Source organism: Mustelus asterias, unplaced genomic scaffold (genome assembly GCF_964213995.1).
Source record: "Mustelus asterias unplaced genomic scaffold, sMusAst1.hap1.1 HAP1_SCAFFOLD_63, whole genome shotgun sequence".
NCBI lineage: Eukaryota > Metazoa > Chordata > Chondrichthyes > Carcharhiniformes > Triakidae > Mustelus > Mustelus asterias.
Window position 1 is genome coordinate 315,760 of NW_027590128.1, and position 19,732 is coordinate 335,491.

At 43.3% G+C, this 19,732-nt stretch overlaps 1 protein-coding gene and 3 non-coding genes across 4 annotated transcripts in view; 2 read left to right on the forward strand and 2 right to left on the reverse strand.

The window, feature by feature from the left end:
- The window catches only part of LOC144483376 (uncharacterized), a 490,005-nt gene that overhangs the window by 171,840 nt on the left and 298,433 nt on the right, over positions 1 to 19,732 (forward strand). The gene's annotated exons all lie outside the window — the stretch shown is intronic.
- On the forward strand, positions 8,611 to 8,684 carry trnan-guu (transfer RNA asparagine (anticodon GUU)). Its single transcript has one exon. It is a non-coding gene; the product is annotated as a tRNA-Asn (tRNA).
- Positions 13,624 to 13,695, reverse strand: trnac-gca (transfer RNA cysteine (anticodon GCA)). Its single transcript has one exon. It is a non-coding gene; the product is annotated as a tRNA-Cys (tRNA).
- trnak-cuu (transfer RNA lysine (anticodon CUU)) lies at positions 16,457 to 16,530 on the reverse strand. The gene has a single exon. It is a non-coding gene; the product is annotated as a tRNA-Lys (tRNA).

Genomic DNA, 19,732 nt, shown 5'->3' on the forward strand with positions numbered 1-19,732 from the left:
TGTTATTTTCCAGACATTGCAACAATCACTGCATTGCGAAAGTGCCGCATTGCCTGTCACATGCTTTAGGATAACTGGTGGTGCTGAAATTTATTTGTTTCCAGTTTCCAATTCTCCAAAATGGCTAAACTTTCAATGATTTATCTGAGGAATTTGCTGCTGATATTGAACACTATAAAGCGCTGAAAGCTTTTCTTAGTCTCTAACTCTGACGTTACGCAACGTGTTGGTGTTTCATATGCCCTATTAAAACATTTCCCCTTCTCTGTTCTGATCTTCATTTCTCCACTTGATTTTTCAATTGCTTCAAATTGAATTAAATAATTTGACCATCAGAATGAACTTGGAGCGGAAATCTGTGGTCTCAGTAGCATTTGCAGGAGCTGAACATTTTTCTATGAATCATCTTCAACAGAGAATTACACATCCTTACATTCGGTCACTGTTTCTATCAGGAGTTAAATGTCGATGAGAAAATGCCGTTAGAACCGGATGTGCACCTGTATCTGACTGAGGTAACTGGGACCGCAACTGCCAATCTCAGGCGATGGCAGCAGCGAGATGCTCCACCTCCCGAGCTCGCTTTATAATAACGTTAGCGGTTAAACTGACAACGGTGCACTTTCTTTTCTCAAGGAGTCTTCATTCGGGTAAAGGTGACAAAGTGAGCATTTCATTAATTGGACGACTGATTTTGCAAGTTATGGTCACAGCGAGGACGTAAGGTAAAAAAAAATCTGCTGAATAAGTGCTAACTGAAAGTTTAGCAGAATTGTCCATAAGTGAAACTATAAACTTATAAATCTCTTTGAATTTGTGAAATCTTAATCCCGGATTCTAAAAATCCTGCATGAACTAAACATTCATAAAAGATCCGTTATTTATCATATATTCCCTGCAAGTTATCAATGTGTGTCACATTCTGTGTTCGCTGTGTCGTACATGTGAATTCTAATATATTGCTGTTAAATTAAAGCAATTCGAACCTTCAGCAGTGTCAGTGATTACTGTGCGTTCACACACACTCAGTGTGTGAATCGCAGTATTGTACATTGATGCCACTGAATGATAAATGTTACTTCCTTCTGAATATCATTATCCCGTTTGAAATTTCAATCTTTGCAGTTTGTGCGATTGGATCAGTTACTGTCCGATTGTCAGGAGACTGGCGGCTGTCCCCGACGAAAAACACTGAATGTTATGACATATGAGCGGGAACAGGAGGAGACACCGAGCCTCACTACGGGTAGAACCAACGGCGACATATTGCCAGTGTCTGCAGGTTTCTCAGTAAATACACGTAAAGACAAACAGCAATGCGGTTATTCGGTATCTGTGCCATGTTTGGAGCGTTTATTACAGGTAATTAATTTGGGTGCAATTTTGAACTGAACGTGAACAGCACTTGATATGTCGTAACGGTTTAATGTTTGACTTTGTTTCCCATTTCATCCAGGTTTTAGTCAGGAATTCTCTGTTACCCAACGCCGTCCAAAAGTGATTAGGACAGAAGGAGACATTACAACTTTAAACTGCATCTACTTTACGACAGAAAATTCCTTCAGTTTATTCTGGGTCCGACAATTGCTTGGGAGAGAACCACAAATACTAAATCGCAGATTTTCGGCTGGTTACGAAATTAAAGCTGATTTTGCTCGAAGCCGTTTCTCCTCTGGGCTGGACAGTTCGAGTGGAATCTTTACCTTAACCGTCTCCAAACTGCGGCTCTCTGATACAGCCATGTACTCCTGCGCACTGACTCTCACAGCTATACCAGCCTGTTCAACACTCGTACAATAACTGGAGGGTATGTGACATGGAGCTGAGCTCTACGTGCGGCTGGGCAGACTCACAATGAGTGGAATATTAATGGATATTAGGCACGAAATCAAGCGAAGTACTAAAAATTTTCATTTTTTAATCTTAGGGAGCGGTTGATTTTATATATGTTTCAATGCATAATGACGTTCCTTCGATTAAGCCAAGACTGCGTGAGCAACCTCCCAATAAGTTGGAAGCATTTCCAGGCGGTTATGGAAGTTCAGCTCACTCGCGGTCAGATTTCCTGGTTGGATGGTTGTTTCATTGGACAGTAATGTTACAGCAGTAAGCTTGCACGTTCTCCCCGTCTCTGCGTGGGTTTCCTCCGGGTGCTCCGGTTTCCTCACACAGACGTACACGCTTGGTGGATTAGCCATGGTAAATTGGACCCCATTGTCACAAGATTTACCATGTGTGCGGTTTCTGGGTTACGGCGGGGCGAGGGCTCTGTCAGGGAGTTGTTGCATTGAAAAGATGCTCTGTCAAAGTCGGTGCAGCCTCAATGGGACCAGTGCCCTCCCTTTGCTCTGTCTGCCTACTATGATTATATGAACGCCGTAACTGACAGCTCAGCAAAGTCAAAATACGCGATCGGCTGAACAGCCGTTTCTGTGTCACTATGACGGGCTACCTGCCCCTGTGAAACATGACTATTTCTGCTCATACGGCTTTGGATGAAATGAAATGCTGTTGATTTGGGGGCAGTGTCTTCTGAGTTTTTAGCATATTAATGTCAGCGCATAACAACACATTGTTGTCACACTTGCTGTTGCTGCCACATTGAATGGAAAACGTCAAATGCTTTGAGTGACCATTTGCAGCGGGCTTCTGGGTTCTGGCTTCACTGGTGTAATGATGAGCACTCTGAACTTCGAATCCAGCGTGCCGAGTTCAAACCTCGGTGGAAATTTGTTTTGCTAAAGCCGGCGATTGGTTTGCTGAAGGACATTTTATATAAAATTCTCAGAAAGTGGAATTTTAAACACTGAGGAAATCTCAGCAAATCCCACCGAAATCACATTGCAGACAATGCAGCGAATGACTCTCCTGGTGTCATTGCATCATACCCATCGAACGACTGCACAAGAATGTAAAGCTTTCACAGGCAGAGACGCCACAATGGGCAGAGGATCCACCTGTAGGTGTCACTCACTCACTCATCTGTCCTAATTTAAACAAGAGGTGGGACGATGAGAATAGTCGCTCCTCTGAAATTCCAACTCACATTACTGAATTCAATGCCCAGAGTAAACTTTAGAACATGAAACTGACAGGACTCTGCCGAAGGCACGAGGACTTTCTCCCAAAACACACACACGCACACATACACTCTCTCAGGTGCGCGTGCGTGCGCGCGCTCACACCATCACACACGCACACAATCACACACACACAATCGCACACACACGCACACAATCACACACAGACACACATACACGCACTCAATCGCAAACACACACAAGCACATAATCACACATACAAACACACGGACACACATACACGCACACAATCACACGAACTATCACACAGACACACATACACACACACGCGCGTACACGCACACAATCCCACACACAGAAATGCACACAATCGCATACACACATACACACACACACACACGCACACAAAGATAACGCGGTCCGTACAGATACAGGGGCACACACAGTTTCAGGGGCACTCCCGGATAGAGGGGCACACACAGATACAGGAGCACACACACACAGACTCAGATACTGGGGCATACAGAGATACAGGGGGCACACACAGATTCAGGGGCATGCACAGCGTAAGTGGGGCAAACACAGACTCAGGGCACATGCAGATGCAGGCGCACACACACAGATACTGGGGCATACACAGATACAAGGGCACATACAGAATCAGGGCATACACACAGAGATACTGGGGCATACACAGATACAAGGGCGCACACAGAATCAAGGGCATACACACAGAGATACTGGGGCATACAGACAGAGATACTGAGGCTTGCACAGATACAAGGGCACAAACAGAATCAGGGGCATACGCACAGAGATGCTGGAGCATACATAGACACTGGGGCATACAAACAATCAGGGGCATGCACACAAAGATAGTGGGGCTTACACGGATACAGGGGCTTACACAGATTCAGGGACGCACACAGCGATACAGGGACATCATCGGAGATAGAAGCGCACAGTGATGTGAGCACAGATGGTGCCAAACCGACTGAGAACTTACAACATCTGCTGTTTATATTTTTGTTCTCGGTTTTTTTGTTACATATCACACACAGCAAGTCGGCAATGATCAGTAGATTGAGGATAGGGTTAAACATTCACCAGACTGACATATTTAGCACCGTAAAATTCTGAGATAGAAAGTAGTGAATTTAAACTAATCGTGCGTCAGTTCCTTTCACTGACATAGAACATAGAACATGACAGCGCAGCACAGGCCCTTCGGCCCTCGATGTTGCGCCGAACTGTGAAACCAATCTAAAGCCCATCTAACCTATACTATTCCAACATCATCCATATGTTTATCCGATGACCATTTAAATGTCCTGTCTGCTCTGTGTTGCCTTGTATGTTTCACTGGAGCGAGAGTGATGAGTTTGGAGGATTTTGGAATTTGGAAGATACACATGAGCAACTTATGGGATTGTTTCACCTCGCTGTCCATTTCATGTACCAGGTAACAGCAACCGCTGTTACTGGCGGAAGGAGCCACTCCTGTTCCATCGAAACATGGCAATTTTGTCCGTCTCTGGTATTAAACAATACTGAAATGGAGCTGAAGCGCAAAACCAGCACAGATCGGTGAGATTAAAGTGCAGACAGACGCCTTCCCTGATTCGATGCTTCCACTGCCGCGGCCCGCGTTCAATCCCCAGTCCGGGATGCAGCTCCATTGTTCTCGTGCAGCACATGAATGAACAGCAGCTGGAATTACTTCCAGATACAGATGCGCATATCTGGAGATACTATCCACACTATCTGGAATTACGTCTCTACTTCCTGATCGAAATCATGAGTGGTACTCATGCCGGTTTGCAAAACAAGGATGAAATATCCGCCTCGTTCCACAATCCTATCCATTACCTCCAACAATTTATATTTCCATTGTCTCTGCTGGTTCCTGTTGTCAAAATGAATAATGATGCATTCTATACATTAAATCTGAGCCATGATATGATCGAGCGAAGGTATTTCATGACGTTTAAACTAAAACAATTGAAATTTCTACAGCAATGAGATTGGATCCACAAAACCTCAATTCATTGCCTCGGACAACTCCTCAACTTTACCAGTAGGGAAAGACATTCGGTTGCTTTTGGCAGTGAACAGAAACGATGGAGTTGGAGTGAGTCATATTTCCCTTTGCGCCTCCTCTATCACATAATAACCTCATGTTGGATCGCCAGCTCAACACCAATTTCCCACCTCGTCCCGACTTCATTTTATTCCCTTAGAGTTCAAAAATCTCGCTATCTCAGCCTTCGACGTTCTCATTGGTTGAGGGTCCAGAAACCCCTGGGCAACAGAATTCCAATGATTCACAAGCCTTGGAGCGAAGAATTGGCTCCTCACCTCGGTCCTAAATGTCTGACACACCATTCGGAAAATGTAAGTCCTGTTCTCGACACTCCACCCGGGAAACCGGTGGTTGGGGGGCGGGGGAGAGAGGCGGGGGGGGGAGGCAGTGGGGGAGGGGTGGGGGGGATCGCGCCGGGGCGGGGGGGGGCGGGGGGGGAGGCGGGGGGGGGGGGGGAGGGGTGCGGGGGGGGGGGGGGGGGGGGATCGCGCCGAGGCGGGGTGGGGGAGGCGGGGAGGGTGTGCAATCTCTCAGCATGTACACTATCAAACTCACTCACTCCAGAACTTTCAATGAGATCACTTCTCATTATTCCAAACCCTTGAGAGAACAGAGTCATCCCACTGAATCCCTCCTCCAAGGGCAACTGCCTCATCACAGCAATCAATCCAGTGAACTTTGGTTACTCAGACAGCGAGAGCTTAGAGAGAAATAAGAGCAAAATAGGAAATGGAGATGGAGGCACAGAGAGATTAGGAGAGTGAAAGAGACTGAGGTCGATACACAGAAGCAAGGGGAAACATAAAAAGACAGAGAGTTGAGTAGTCAGCCATAACACACGAATGAACAACCATGGGCCGGAACCCACAAGCATTGGGTCCTCTGAATCGTTGACTAGGAATAAAGAGAATGTCCACAAGAATAGTGAACTTTTGAAAACGTCTTGAATTAGTTGTGAGTGCGTTGGGTTGTTGGATTGCCTGCATTGTCAGGTTCTCAAACCAAACCGCGGGTAAACGCATCCTGCCGTGTGCACGGCAAAGAAATGAACAAAACTTGCCATCACAAACAACAACAGGACTCGCCCGGAATTCAAACCCGGGATTTCTCGCAGCCTTGCGAATCGCGACAAATAAAGCGAGAATCAAACCCCCCAGACCAACGAGCTGCGGATGCGAAAGCTGTTCAAATACAGACACTTATATTGTCATCTAAATCTGATCAGCCTGAAAGCGCTGGAAACACTCAGGAAGTCAGGCAGCATGTGCGCACAGGGAAAGGGTTCTCTTTTTATACCTCCTTAACCTTTCATTTAAACGGATAATGTTTGGGAATGTAGGAAGTTTTAAACAGGTGAAATCCAGGAGCTGGGAAACATAACAACAGGAAAGGGCTGTGATCAGGTACAATTCAGGAGAGATAAATGAGCCTGCACTTTGCGGTCCATGGCCTGAGCGTGAGGAAAGCAGAATATCACATAATATTTATACCACAGAATGAGACCATTCACAAGATCTTTGAAGCAGTCAGGTGAGCTGTGGATAACAGGGAACAGATGGGTGTACTGTATAGTGATGACACAGGAGCCGCAGTGATGAGTTTGATAGATTTTGGGAATTGAAAGTAACACATGAGCAGCTTGTGTGACTATTTCACCTCATTGCCGCTTTCATACTGCAACGAACAGTAATCGTTGTTGCCAGTGGATGAAGAAGTAACTGAAGAAGAACAGAACATTTTGAAAGAGAGACTTGCCTCTGGTGGAAATAGATCTGAGATGAAAATAATGACATGTAAAATGAAGTAAATTAGATTAAATATCCAATTTATTAGAAATATTGGGGCATTCAACCTATTAGAAATATTGGGTTCACAAGAAGTGAATTAGATTAAATATCCAACTTATTAGAAATATTGGGGCATTCAACCTATTAGAAATATTGGGTTCACAAGAAGTGACCTGAATTGATGTTGTGATCGCAGATATAGAACTGTAACTCACCATCACACTGAGTGAATCCGCTGTCTCGTTAAATGTTGATCAAAGAAAATACTTGATCATCTTCCACATTGGAACGTACGGGAACTCAGTCAATAAGCTGTCTCCACTCACAAATAACAGAAAGGGTCAATTTCATCTCGCAACTTTAAGCCTTTACCACGTTCTGTACATTTATCATGAAGATTTATAAAGTAAGTAAACAGACTGTGTGATGGTTAAATAAAAATGCGTTCCCTCCCAGTAGCGGATTAACCATTAGGCTGAGTAGGTTTAAGCCCAGGGGCCCGGAAGGGAGGGGGGCCAGAAAGCAAAAAAAAATATGGTTTAGCCATTTTAAGGGTGAATAAATTTTCATTACTGGACCCCGTGGGTGAATTAATATAACAAATACCTATAAATAGAGGAGCTTCACCCCCGGACTTGTGCTACATGCAAATAAATACAAAATAAATGCAACAAAGAGTTTATTGTCATGCTATAACATATATACATACTTATTTTAGTGCATACTTAGTTACATATAGTACTTTCTTCAACATTCAACTTAACATAGTATTAATCTGACACCACAGCACGATGACTGTCACCACTGCTTCCAGTGCTATCAATGTATCATCAAATTCACGATCATCATCTGATAATTCACCAACATCAACTTCAAAATCCTCGGCATCTAAATCACTCCCACTATCATCACTGCATAATCCATCATCAAAACTGTCGTTGAGCGCATTTACCGCCTGTGAAAACATCAAAACAGACTTTCGTTTGCGCGCTATCATCGTACAACGATATAAGTTATCTAACGTCACTTAACGGTACTTTATTCTATTCAACGAAGGGTGGGGCAGGGGGCAAGGTTTAGGGGGCCTTACCAAAGCTCAGCCTAGGGGTCCGGGTGGTAGTTAATCCACCACTGTTCACTCCCTTCGGGTCCGTAAACACAGAGGAACAAGCATAAGCAGAGACCACGCGAGACAGAAGACGAAGGAGCGACAAAACGGAGTCTTGGTATCAACGGAATAGCTGAAGGGTGGAGCATTTGACTGCAGGTTAAGAAGTTCCTGCATTCAAATCTGATGCTTCCTTCCACGCTTAACTGATATTTGTTTTTCAATTGAAAACTGCCCTTCATTGGCTGGAAAGCGCTTTCTGACGTCCGCTGGTCGGGAGAGGTTCGAAATAAATGTAAACATTTCATGATCTTCAATCCCAGTCCTCTGTTACTGAGCCCAGTCAGTGGGAACAGTCTGTCCTCCCTGCTCTATCAAACGGCCCTTTGCCCATGTTAGGAGAAGGGATTAACCATGTCACCACAGCAACACTGTGGGGTAAAACAGTTAAATGTACATGTTTAGATTTGTAAACGATACCATCATTTGGTTTTTCTGTGTCAGGTTTGGTGAAAATTGAATTGGCTTCGAATTTGCAACAAACACGCTGACACCCTGATTTAGGATGCCATGTGCGCTGTAATTGTCTCAGTCTCTGTGGCGCAATTGGTTAGCGCGTTCGGCTGTTAACCGAAAGAGTGGTGGTTCGATCCCATCCAGGGACGGGCTTTTACTTTTTTTATCCTCTCCATCTGCTTTCATTGTCTCTCGGTTTTTGAGTGTCGCTGAGGTCCTTGGGCAACACAAGAAAAAACTTATCGTGTGTTTCTGCCTCTACTGTTAGCCGCCGTCAGTTTATTGAATATTTATCTCTAACATGTTATTTGTCACAATTTATATATTTCAAATATTTGAAACTCATATGACTGAACTCAAAACTTTAACCCATGTTTGATCTTGAGTTGCCATTTCCTGCCCATTCCTCTTCTTTCTCAGATAGATCAGGAATCTGTCTGTCCCAATCTGAAATGTGTTCATTGAGGGAAATACACAACAAATCGGCAAAGATCAGTGGAATGAGGACTGAGTTAAACTTTCACCAGAATGCTGTTTTTATAATTGCAAAGTCATGATATTGAGTGCAGGTAGTTCACATTTGAGGCGTTTCAGTTCTGTGAGAGATGAATGCCTGCCGTGTTTTACAAGGTGCGTTTCAATGGATCAGCAATGATGAAATTGGTGGCTTTTGGAAATTGAAATTTACACGTGAACAGCTTGTGGGACTATTTCATTTATCATTGCCGTCTTTTATGTTCTGATAAAACCTGTATTTATAATATAAGCATCAGATGATGTAAATTTTCAGCAGGTTTGGCAGAATCTGTGGACACGCATCGAATTCTAAACTCTTCCATGTGTCACCTGTATTCCTGCAGTGTACTGATTATTGTGTTCGAAATAACTGACAAAACCTTTTCAAAACAGCTGTCCCATCTCTAAGTGTTATTAAATATTAAGGAATCACATTATCTCACAGCCATGTGGTATTTACACTTCCCCAATGCTTGAATAATATTCTGCAACTGCCGTCATGGAGAAAGAGATACAATTCAGGACAAATGTTATTTTCTGAATCTTATGTTAGATCAATGATTCTGCCACATGGCTAAGGTTTTCAACCGAATTATAATTCTACAAAACAAGGATTTAAATTGCAATCAGACTGTACGGTTTGATATTCTAGGCCGGTCACATTGGTCATGAGCAGAGTTTCGTAGGAGTTAACATGTTCATTTCATTGGCTCCACGATTCAAAATATAAAACATAATCGAAAATATTATTATTTTTTTAATTTCCCCCGAAATTGAATTAAAGCATTCTTAGAGAGTTTAAAAGAGTTAGAATGAAGTTTTAGAAGCATAGAGCAAGAAGAAAAGATAGAGTTGGAAGGTATGCTGGGCACCGCTTCCAAGAGGTCGCCTCGCTCGGGCGCCATCTTGCATCAATTCTGTAGCGGCACAGAGGTCTGTGAATCTTCAGTTGATGAAGACATTGAAGGTCGAGGTTGTTGGAATCTAAGTGAATGAAGGGCTGTTGGTATAAGCTGGGAAATTGGGATTGAGGCTGTGGATCTGACTTGATTCAGTCATGGAGGAGGCTCAATTGTTCATGTGACCCAATTCTACTCCATTGATGCTGTTCATTGGCAATACCAGATACGGCATCAATAGGTTCTGCTGGTACCATTGATGAGCTCAGGGCAGTAATGCTGTGGAGTTTCCAGCGCTGGACTGGGGTAGGCACAGTAAATAATCTCACAGCACCAGGTTAAAGTCCAACAGGTTTATTTGGTAGCACAAGCTTTCGGAGCACGCCCCTTCATCACGTGAGTCACCTGATTCGGACAGTGCTCCGAAAGTTCGTGCTACCAAATAAACCTGTTGGACTTTAACCTGGTGCTGTGAGAGAACTGACTGGGTAGTGATAGTAGTTGAAGCGTGTGATCGAATCTCATCACCGCTATATGTCCAGTTCCTTAACTTTATGAAATACCTTTGTTATCACACAAATTCCAATGGAACGCAAATGTAAATTATTATTTGCAATTGATGGGTTTGTGGAACCAGTTTCCTTGAATCATTGCATCGCAATGTTTCTGTGGTGTAGTGGTTGTCACATTCGCCTTACACACGAAAGATCCCTGGTTTGATCGCGGCAGAAATCGTTTCATCATAAACAGAAAAGGTTGGAAGGTCTAAAGAGACATGACAGCATCTGTGGAGAGAGGAAAGAGCCAAACTTTCAAGTCTGGATGACCCTTCGTCAGAGCTCCGGACTCGAAACGATGGCTCTATTCTCTCTCGACAGCTGCTGTCAGACCTGCTAAGATTTTCCAGCATTTTTCTATTTTTGTTTCAGGTTCCAGCATCCGCAGTATTTTGCCTTCACAAAAAAAAACAAAAGCTTTTAATTTCAGAGGGATTCGACTACTGGAATTATTTGCGCGTTTGTCACTAAACATGAACTGACCGACTGAGTATTGCCAGTATTTTCTGATTGTAAAGTGAGGAATCACTCAGCGAAAGGGGAAAAAAAAGGATTTTTGTGATAGGGCACAAAGCAGGATGGATTACATGACACCATGAATGGTGGAAAAGACAACATCGAGGAAGTGATGGTGGAGCCTGGGTGGTCTAGTGGTTCAGAGTCAATGTTTCCATAGCTATGGCCCGGAAGTGATGATAAACTGTTAACTAAACAGAGCACTTTGCTCAGCACGGACTGAATTTCTGGAGATGAAAGTATCTGAACATAAAGGAAGAAGGCATAATTTGCTTCAGTTGGTCATAAGATGTTAGAATGACTGTGTGACAATGTCAGTAGCGAAAGTGACTTGAAATGAAGCGGTGGAGACAGAGATGGTTATCAAAGAATTTCAAATCTCTAATATTAGCTTTCCTGGCGTCCCGTGGTCAGGTTTCATCGCCATGTTCCACGTTGGAGTACCAGGCAAGTACCGAATAACTTCTTATTTTATTCTTCATTAAACGAAAGCACGCCTCACAGTGTCTGTTAAGGGAGAAACAAGATCAATCTTCAGCTGTATGAATTGTATTAGAGCCGGAAAAATCAGAGATGTAACAATAACAAACTCTGAAGAAGAATGACACGGCAGACATTTATCACAAAAACAACTGACACACATGTCAAATTCTTCCTCTTTCCAGTCTCCTCGATTAACTCCTTGTTCTCCACCTCGGATATTTCCACATCCATCAAATATCACGCACCTGAATATTCAACCCCCTTTTCGCTCCACCGATAATGATACACCAATTCCGCGCTGGGCGCAGGAATTGGCTCCATAGCTCAGTGTTTGCAGCAGATCGGGTGTAAGGTTGGACAGTTTAAAGTTTATTTATTAGTGCCACAATTGAGCTTACATTAACACCGCAATGAAGTTCTGTGACAATTACGTCGTCGGCAGAACCGGCACCTTCTCGGGTAAATTGACAGCTAATTTAGCATGGCCAATGTACCTAACCAGCACATCTTTCACTCTGTGGGAGTAAGAAGGAGCACCCGCAGGAAACCCACGCAACACGGGGAAAACATGCAGACTCTGCACAGACAGTAACCAATGCCGGGAATTGAAACCGGGCCCCTGGCGCTGTGAGGCAGCAGTGCCTCCATGTTGCCCAAAAAGGTATTCTCTTGTTCATAAACTGAGAAAGAGCAGACAATGTTTGTAAAGATGACCTAGTTATTATTTAATTAATTAGAAATGGGCGTCGCTGGCTGGCCAGCATTTATTGCCCATCCTGGTTGCCCTGGGACAGTTAGGGTCAAACACTTTGCTGCAGCTCTGGAATCAATGTAGGCCAAGCCGGATAAGGGACGGCAGATTTCCTTCCCTAAAGCACATTACCGAACTCCATGGTTTTTTCCGACAATCGACAATGGTTTCATGGTCATCAGTAGATTCTTAATTCCAGATAGTTTTTTATTGAATACAAATTCCACAGAGTGCCTTGGCAGGATTCAAAACCGGGACCCCATAACATTGGATGAGTTTCTGGATTAATAGTCTCGCTATAATACCACTAGGCCATCGTCTTTCCAAATATAAGCGTTTATGTTGAAGGAGATTTGGGTGTCTTTGTATCAGGAACGCAGGAAGATAGCATGGTGGTGCAGCAAACAATAGGAAGGGAAATGACATTTTGGTCTTTATTGCCAACAGATTGCTGAAAAAGAATAAAAACACCAATTTACATTTGTACAGGATTTTGTTGGGAGCAAGTGTGAAATATTCGGTGCAGTTCTGATATCCACAATGCTTTTTTTTTTACAAAAGGCTACCCTTCCATTGGAGACGGTCCACTGGGTAGGTTCCTGTGATGAGAGAGTTCTCCTGGGATGAGACGCTGTGTAAATTGGGCTGAAATTCCCTGGAGTTTAGAAGACTGAGAGACAATCTTATTGAACCTACAGAATACTGAGAGATTGTTTCCCAGTCTCAGATGAGGACTCACCGGAGAACTGACACACAAACACATCCAACCAAGACTCTAATTCTAACCTTGAATTGCATATTTGAAATGAATATATGTTATACCATGTGATATGTATGATATGAATATTCATGAAATAAATAATGTTGACAACACCTGACAACAGTCGAGCGGCAACACTTGAGAAATATTTTTATTCTTGCCTCGGTTCGCAAGCTGGAACTGCGCGACAATGAATGCTTATGGGGAAAATAAAAGTACAACGACCGCCTCTGGATGGTACTGAGCCACCAACCATTTGCTTAAAGTCGAACGCAATAACGAATTCCACCACTAAGACGAAGACACTCTATATTAGGGTGTCAGCGAGTGCTGTATATATCCAACGCCAATTCTCTGTTTTTAAAACATAGTCGAGGACTACAACATGACCACATCGTTTACAATACTATGCAAGCCCCTTAACTTTTTCCCTCCCCACAGTATTGCTGCGATTTAGTGGTAACCAAATAATTGGGATTGAAGGTAATGTATGAAAGACCGATTTGTATGCATGGAACGCCTTTCCCGGTTGGTGGACGTCACAACGCGCTTTGCAACCAACGAAAGACAGTCACAATTGAAACTAAGATAACAATTAGACAAGGAAGGGGGCACTCGGATTTGAACCGAGGGCCGTTTGATCTGCAGTCAAATGCTCTACCACTGAGCTATGCCCCCTCAGCTGTGAACTAATGCTCGGGATCCAGCATAGTCTTATTAAGTGGTGGAGGGGGATTCAGTGGTCAGCCTGCATTCGGGTTTGTCTCAGAGTTACTGGTTTCTGAGTGAAGTCGGAGAGCTCAGCGTTTAAGTTAGCGAGATGTTTTCTTGTGATTTGGCTGAGATTTGGATCCAGGTCCAGGAGATGTTTGTGTCAATCTAATCGATAAAATCTACCCCATTGTCACACAGATTTGACCTTGTATCCCCATCTCTATTGGCAGCGCTTTGCAGCCTATCACTGTCCTTCACTATCTGTGTTTGTTCTTGAACTGTTGCCCATGTGCCATTTCCAATTCGGACACAAATATAGATCTAACTCCACTGCTTCTGTCAGAGCTGTTTTCGATCAGGAAACAAGTCAGGTTTGTGAAATGGATGATCAAAAACTTTAAATCTTGGCATATCGAAGCCGATATATGACCCTGAAAGCGCCAAATCCTAAGCACTGGACCACCAGGATTTCATTCTCCTGGTTCTCCCATAGACTGAATACAGGAATATGCACAGTGCCAATTATTCACAGTCGCATTCTCCTTCCTGTCTTGTGCACGTTGTTCAGCTTTGAAATTATTCATCTTTTCACATTAGCTTCCAGTGAGATGAAAGCAGAGCAGTGATAAGCTGAAGTTTTTCAACAGATTTACCACAATAAGGTATGTAACAAACATTACTCTTTGAATGTGGTGAGCTACAGTGAAATTTAATGCAGTAGAAGGTAGCTCACTCATTCTGACAGTTGGTACCAGCAATTGCAATGTAAATATGATGTCGAGATACCAGCGTTGGACTGGGGTGGGCACAATAAGAAGTCTCACAGAATCATGTTAAAGTCCAACAGGTTCATTTTCTCCGATGATAAAATCAATTTGCTTTGTTTGATCAGCGCCCCGAAAGCTCCTGACTCCAAATAGACCTGGTGTTGTAAGTCTTCCTTATGTAAATATGAATTGTTGTGGGTAATTGACAGGATTGTGGAATGGGGCAGATTTTTCTTTCTTCCTGTTCAACCTGCCACAAGTATCTCTCCCGTTTTCGACCAGGAAGCAATACCCACTCTCCTTAATTCATGTGTTGCACGAGAGCAATAAATCATCATTCCCTAAACGTGAATCGAACCCAAACCATGGCAGTTAAAGCAGCGAATTCTATCGACAGAACCAACACGGAAATTGAAGTGACCTGAGCATTATTGAGCAATTGTGGGCGTGTGTGTGCGTGTGTGATTTGGGAGAAAGGTCACGTGCTCTCGGGTAATACCTGATGAATGAAGCCTCCGACATCTTTATCGCTGAGCGTTTTGTGTTCTTGAGAAGTCGTCCTCTGGGGCTGATGCAATGAGGCCAGCAGAGGAACTCACTGCACCGTCCGCAATGTGATTGCGGTGCGATTTGCTGAAAGCTGTTAATTTTATAAAAATAATCTTTTTGCGAATTGTAAATGAAATGCCCTTCAGTACCCGGTAAGAATTCTCACAACACCAGGTTAAAGTGCAACAGGTTTGTTTGAAATCACGAGCTTTCGGAGCGCAGCTCCTTCATCACTCACGCTGAGGATTCACCACATTTTTCTGTCTTTGAATGAAAGCAATAGATATCTCGTCAATTCCCCTGTATCCTGAGTGGACAACACTGATTTCCACAGTACACTGCTTTAAATGTTTGTTTTCAATGTGAAATTAGGTGGTTTGATTCCATGTGAAGCATTTAAACTTACACTCTTCCGGGAAGATGGTGACATAGTGGTAAAATCAGTGGAGTATGAATCCTGTGGCCCAGTCTGACAGGTCACGATCCCACCACAGTCTAGAACTGAAATGGAATTGAAAGCTAGTCTCAGTAATGAAGCTTTGTTTTCTGATTGTCATGAAAACACATCTTGCAGAAGGAAATTTGCCATCCTTCTCCTTTCTGGCCTCCATGGGACTCCAGAGGAAAGGCAATGTGATTGACTCTTAACTGCCCTCTGAAATGGCCCAGCAAAATACTCAGTTCAGAGGGAAATAGGGATGGACAACAAATGCTGGCATTGACAACAAAATATATATTGCATTCGCAGCATTTTAAGAAATGATTAATTCTCATTTTGTTTCATTTCATGTCAAACAGGGTGACATATTCTGGTGTCTTATTATTTAAAACCTCAGCCTTTCAACTGTTCAAACAGGTAACATTCAGTCAGAGAAAAGTGATCCACTGTGATCCAAAGCTAGGTTTTGTAGTTGCTGCAAATCCCACCTCAAAACAGAAAATGTTGGAAGCACTCATCGGCTTCAACAGCTTATGTGGAGAGGGAAAGAGAGTGAATGATTCAGGTTGCTGACCTTTGACCCTAACTGGAAAAAAGTAGTGATTTAATGGTTTACAAACAAGTACAGAGTCAAGGAAAATAGAGAGGGAGAGGAGGAAAGAACAAGCGGTCTTTTGATCGGATGGAAGGCTGGAGTGATTGAATTACAATGGAGTTGATTATTGTTCCCACTGACACAATCTCGCAGATCTGGGTATAAATCTCATAATAAATGAGATCAAAACCTCTCGCTGAGTTCAGCGCTAAACTCCCCGCCTTCCAGTGAACTGGAGGCAGTTTTCAGTCAGAAACCCACAACTGTGAGATAAACAACGCAGAAAGGAGAAAGACTCAGTTTGAGCGGTGACACTTCTGGAGGAACGGAGATCGGGAATTCACCCAGGACTGAGGCAAAGTTTAAAAACAATGTCGCCCAACGTGGGGCTCGAACCCACGACCCTGAGTATTAAGAGGCTCATGCTCTACCGACTGAGCTAGCCGGGCACATGGAGTAACCTGTTTGCCATGACCTAAAATGCATGGAGACAAATACGGTTTTTCCAACTGGTGTCTCAGCTTGTTCTGATTTCAAAGTTTACATAATCTACTGACAGAATCCCCAAAGTTCCTATCCATTCCTCACAGTCATTAATTACATTATTCACATCTTCCAATTCTTAGCTTCACCTATCCCAAATATTCCAAACTCCTCTTACATCATTCACCTTATTTTTCTTTGTTCTTAATAATTTAGCCAGGGGTGGAGGGAACTCAACACTTACACTGTCTAACTGTTTCCCAGTTTCAGACTTTTCAATAAGATCACCTCTGATAATTCTAAACTCCAGAGCGAACAGACTCATCCCACTGATTCTCTCCTCGCAGGAGAAACGCAGAAATCAATCCAGTGAACCTCGGTTCCACACAGACAGCGATATAATGGACAGAGCAAGGAGCAAAAGACGTCAACGTAATAAAAACATAGTCAGTGAGTCTGAGGGAGATATATAGAGACAATGAAAAACAGAAATAGCGAGTGGGGTACACATCCACAACCCCTGAATGAATAACAATAGACACACAGCCAGCTGTCTGAACCAACAAACATGGGGTCCTCTAAACTGGTGAACAGAGATAAAGTGAATGGCCACAAGCATATTCACCTTTTAATGTCTTGATTTTCTTGTGTGAGTGTTGTGTTGATAGATTGCCTGCACTCTGTGCTCAAGTTCTCAAACCAAATCCCACGTAAACCAATCCCAATGTTTGCACTGAAAATACATTTATAAAACCTATGACTTGTCCAATACGAAACAACAGCTGATTGAGGGATCGAGCCCGGCATGTGAACCCGAGATCGCTCACACGTTTGTAGATGCTTACTCCCCAGGCCCGAGTCATACCCCTCGACCAACGAGCCGCTGCTGAGGATGCTGTTCAATCAAAATATTTCCATTGACATCCAAAGCTGCTCAGACTTCTGCAGTGAAAGGTGAAAATGCTGGAAAAACTCAGAAAGTCAGACAGCTTGTGTGCACAGGAAAACGAATATTATATTTTAGCTCCATAACCTTTCATTGGGAATAACTGGGATTTTTTTAGAAATGTAGGACGTTTTAAACAAGTGTTATCCAGCAGCATAACAAGAGGGTTTGAGGCCTCTTGCCGGGTGTTAATCAGGAGAGATTAACTGAGGGAAACAAAGAAATTTAAAGTAATTAAACCACATTCCTCAGTCCCTTACAGGACTCAGTTGTGTTGTGGATGAAGGGGAACCTGTGGATGCAATGTACGTAGATTACATTGGAGCCACAGTGATGAGTTGGTGGGTTTTGAAAATTGAAATTTACACTTAGGAACATAGAATTAGGAGCAGAAGTGGGCTAATACAGCGCTTCGAGCCTGAACCGTCATGCAATCAGTTCATGACTGATCTCTCCCTGTTCTCAAATCCACCTCCCTACCTGTTCCAATATCCCCTCCTCCCTTTAATTATCAGGAATATATCTGTCTCTTTTTTGAAATCGTTTAGTGATTCAGACTCGAACGCGCTATGGGGCGATGCATTCCACAAATTCACGACCCTCAGTGAGAAGCAGTTCCTCCTCATCTCAGTTTTAAATGTACCACCTCTCAACCTATACATTTGACATGGTGTTCCCGATTGCGCAGAAGAAAAAATATTTTACTTTCTTCAATCCTATTTAGAATTTTATATACCACGATCACTTCCGCATCTTGTGGGCGTATTTCACCTCACCGTCGATTTCATGTCCCAGCAAGCACAATTGGTGTTGTCATTAGCTGAAGCAGTCACTTATGTTCCATCCAAACTGGACACATTAAGGGATATATGGTAAGTCATTTTGAAAAACACAGTTCACCCGTGGCCATGGGAGTCCAGTGGGTTGTATTCAGTACTCCCCAGTGTTGTTTGTTTTCAATTCCCGTTCAGGGAACGATTATTTATAGCTCTCAGCGAACTATTAAAAACTAACCTGATTTACTATCTGATCGAAAGCAGATCTATTAATATGAGCCGAGTGAGTTTTGCAAGTCTCCATCACAGCTGGAAATGTCACATGCGCAACAGGTCAAGAACAAACACAGTAGCAGAAAGACAGTGATAGTCTGCAAAGCGCTGACAATTGAGACGGTGATGTAAGGTAACATTTGGATGGTAAAAAGATCAGATTTTGGCGTTCACACTGAATTATTCAACTTTTCCCTCACTCTGCAATGGAAATATTTGGAAAAGGTTCTCTCTCGTTTCAAACAGTCGGAAGTGGAATTAATAATTGTAAGTGGAATGTCTGTTGTATGTTGTCACTGATTGAATGTATCACTGGGATGGAAACAGAAAGTGCCATATTGCAACAGAGACTTGCTTGTGGTGAATGTAGTCTGGCCTGGCGCGAAAAATAAAGCAATACATGCAGTGTGTGTAAAGCAAGTTGTAAAACAGGCGAAAAGCAGCTGGTCTGGTGGTCAGAGTTTGACACTTTCACTGCTGTTTGGATTGGTGGTCAGGTAATGGACATTTGTTGCTCTCATCCAAACCGTAAAACCAAAAGTCAGTTATTGCCTTGTGGAACATATAAAACACAATCTCGCCTCATGTCCTGAAGTGAAGACTGAGCAAATTCAACAGGAGGTTTTTTTCTTGTCATTTCTGGCAGGATGTTGGGAACTAGACAAGGTTAAGGGCAGTTTAAATGGTGCTGGTCCTTCACTGCAGCTCATTCTGTTTCTGACTGGATGTGATTCCTGCTTGTTACAGAGTTCAGGATAAATTGATTCAGTGAAGGAGCAGGCTCAAGCCAACTGATGGACTGTCGCAGCTCCTTTGCTGCTAATTTTAATAACAATACCAGTAAAGGGCACAGCCCCTGACGTGGTAACGTAGCCGAGTAATCTAATCCAGTGGCTGAAGGTCCAGTCTTTACGGAGCTGTTGGTTCGACTGCAGCCACTGCCAGAATGGGTTTGAGTTTTGGTCCCTGCAGTTGAAGTCCAGCATTTCAGATTGAATGCAAGAATTTGTGCCGTGTCGTTTTTGGCATGAGGAGCGACAGAGCAATGTAAACAGTTGTTGAGCTAAAGGAACGAGTGTGGAAGGAGCAGCAAATTATCGTGGATTCTGGAATCGGAAACAGAAAGAGAAAATGCTGGAAAATCTCACCAGGTCTGGCAGCATCTGTAAGGAG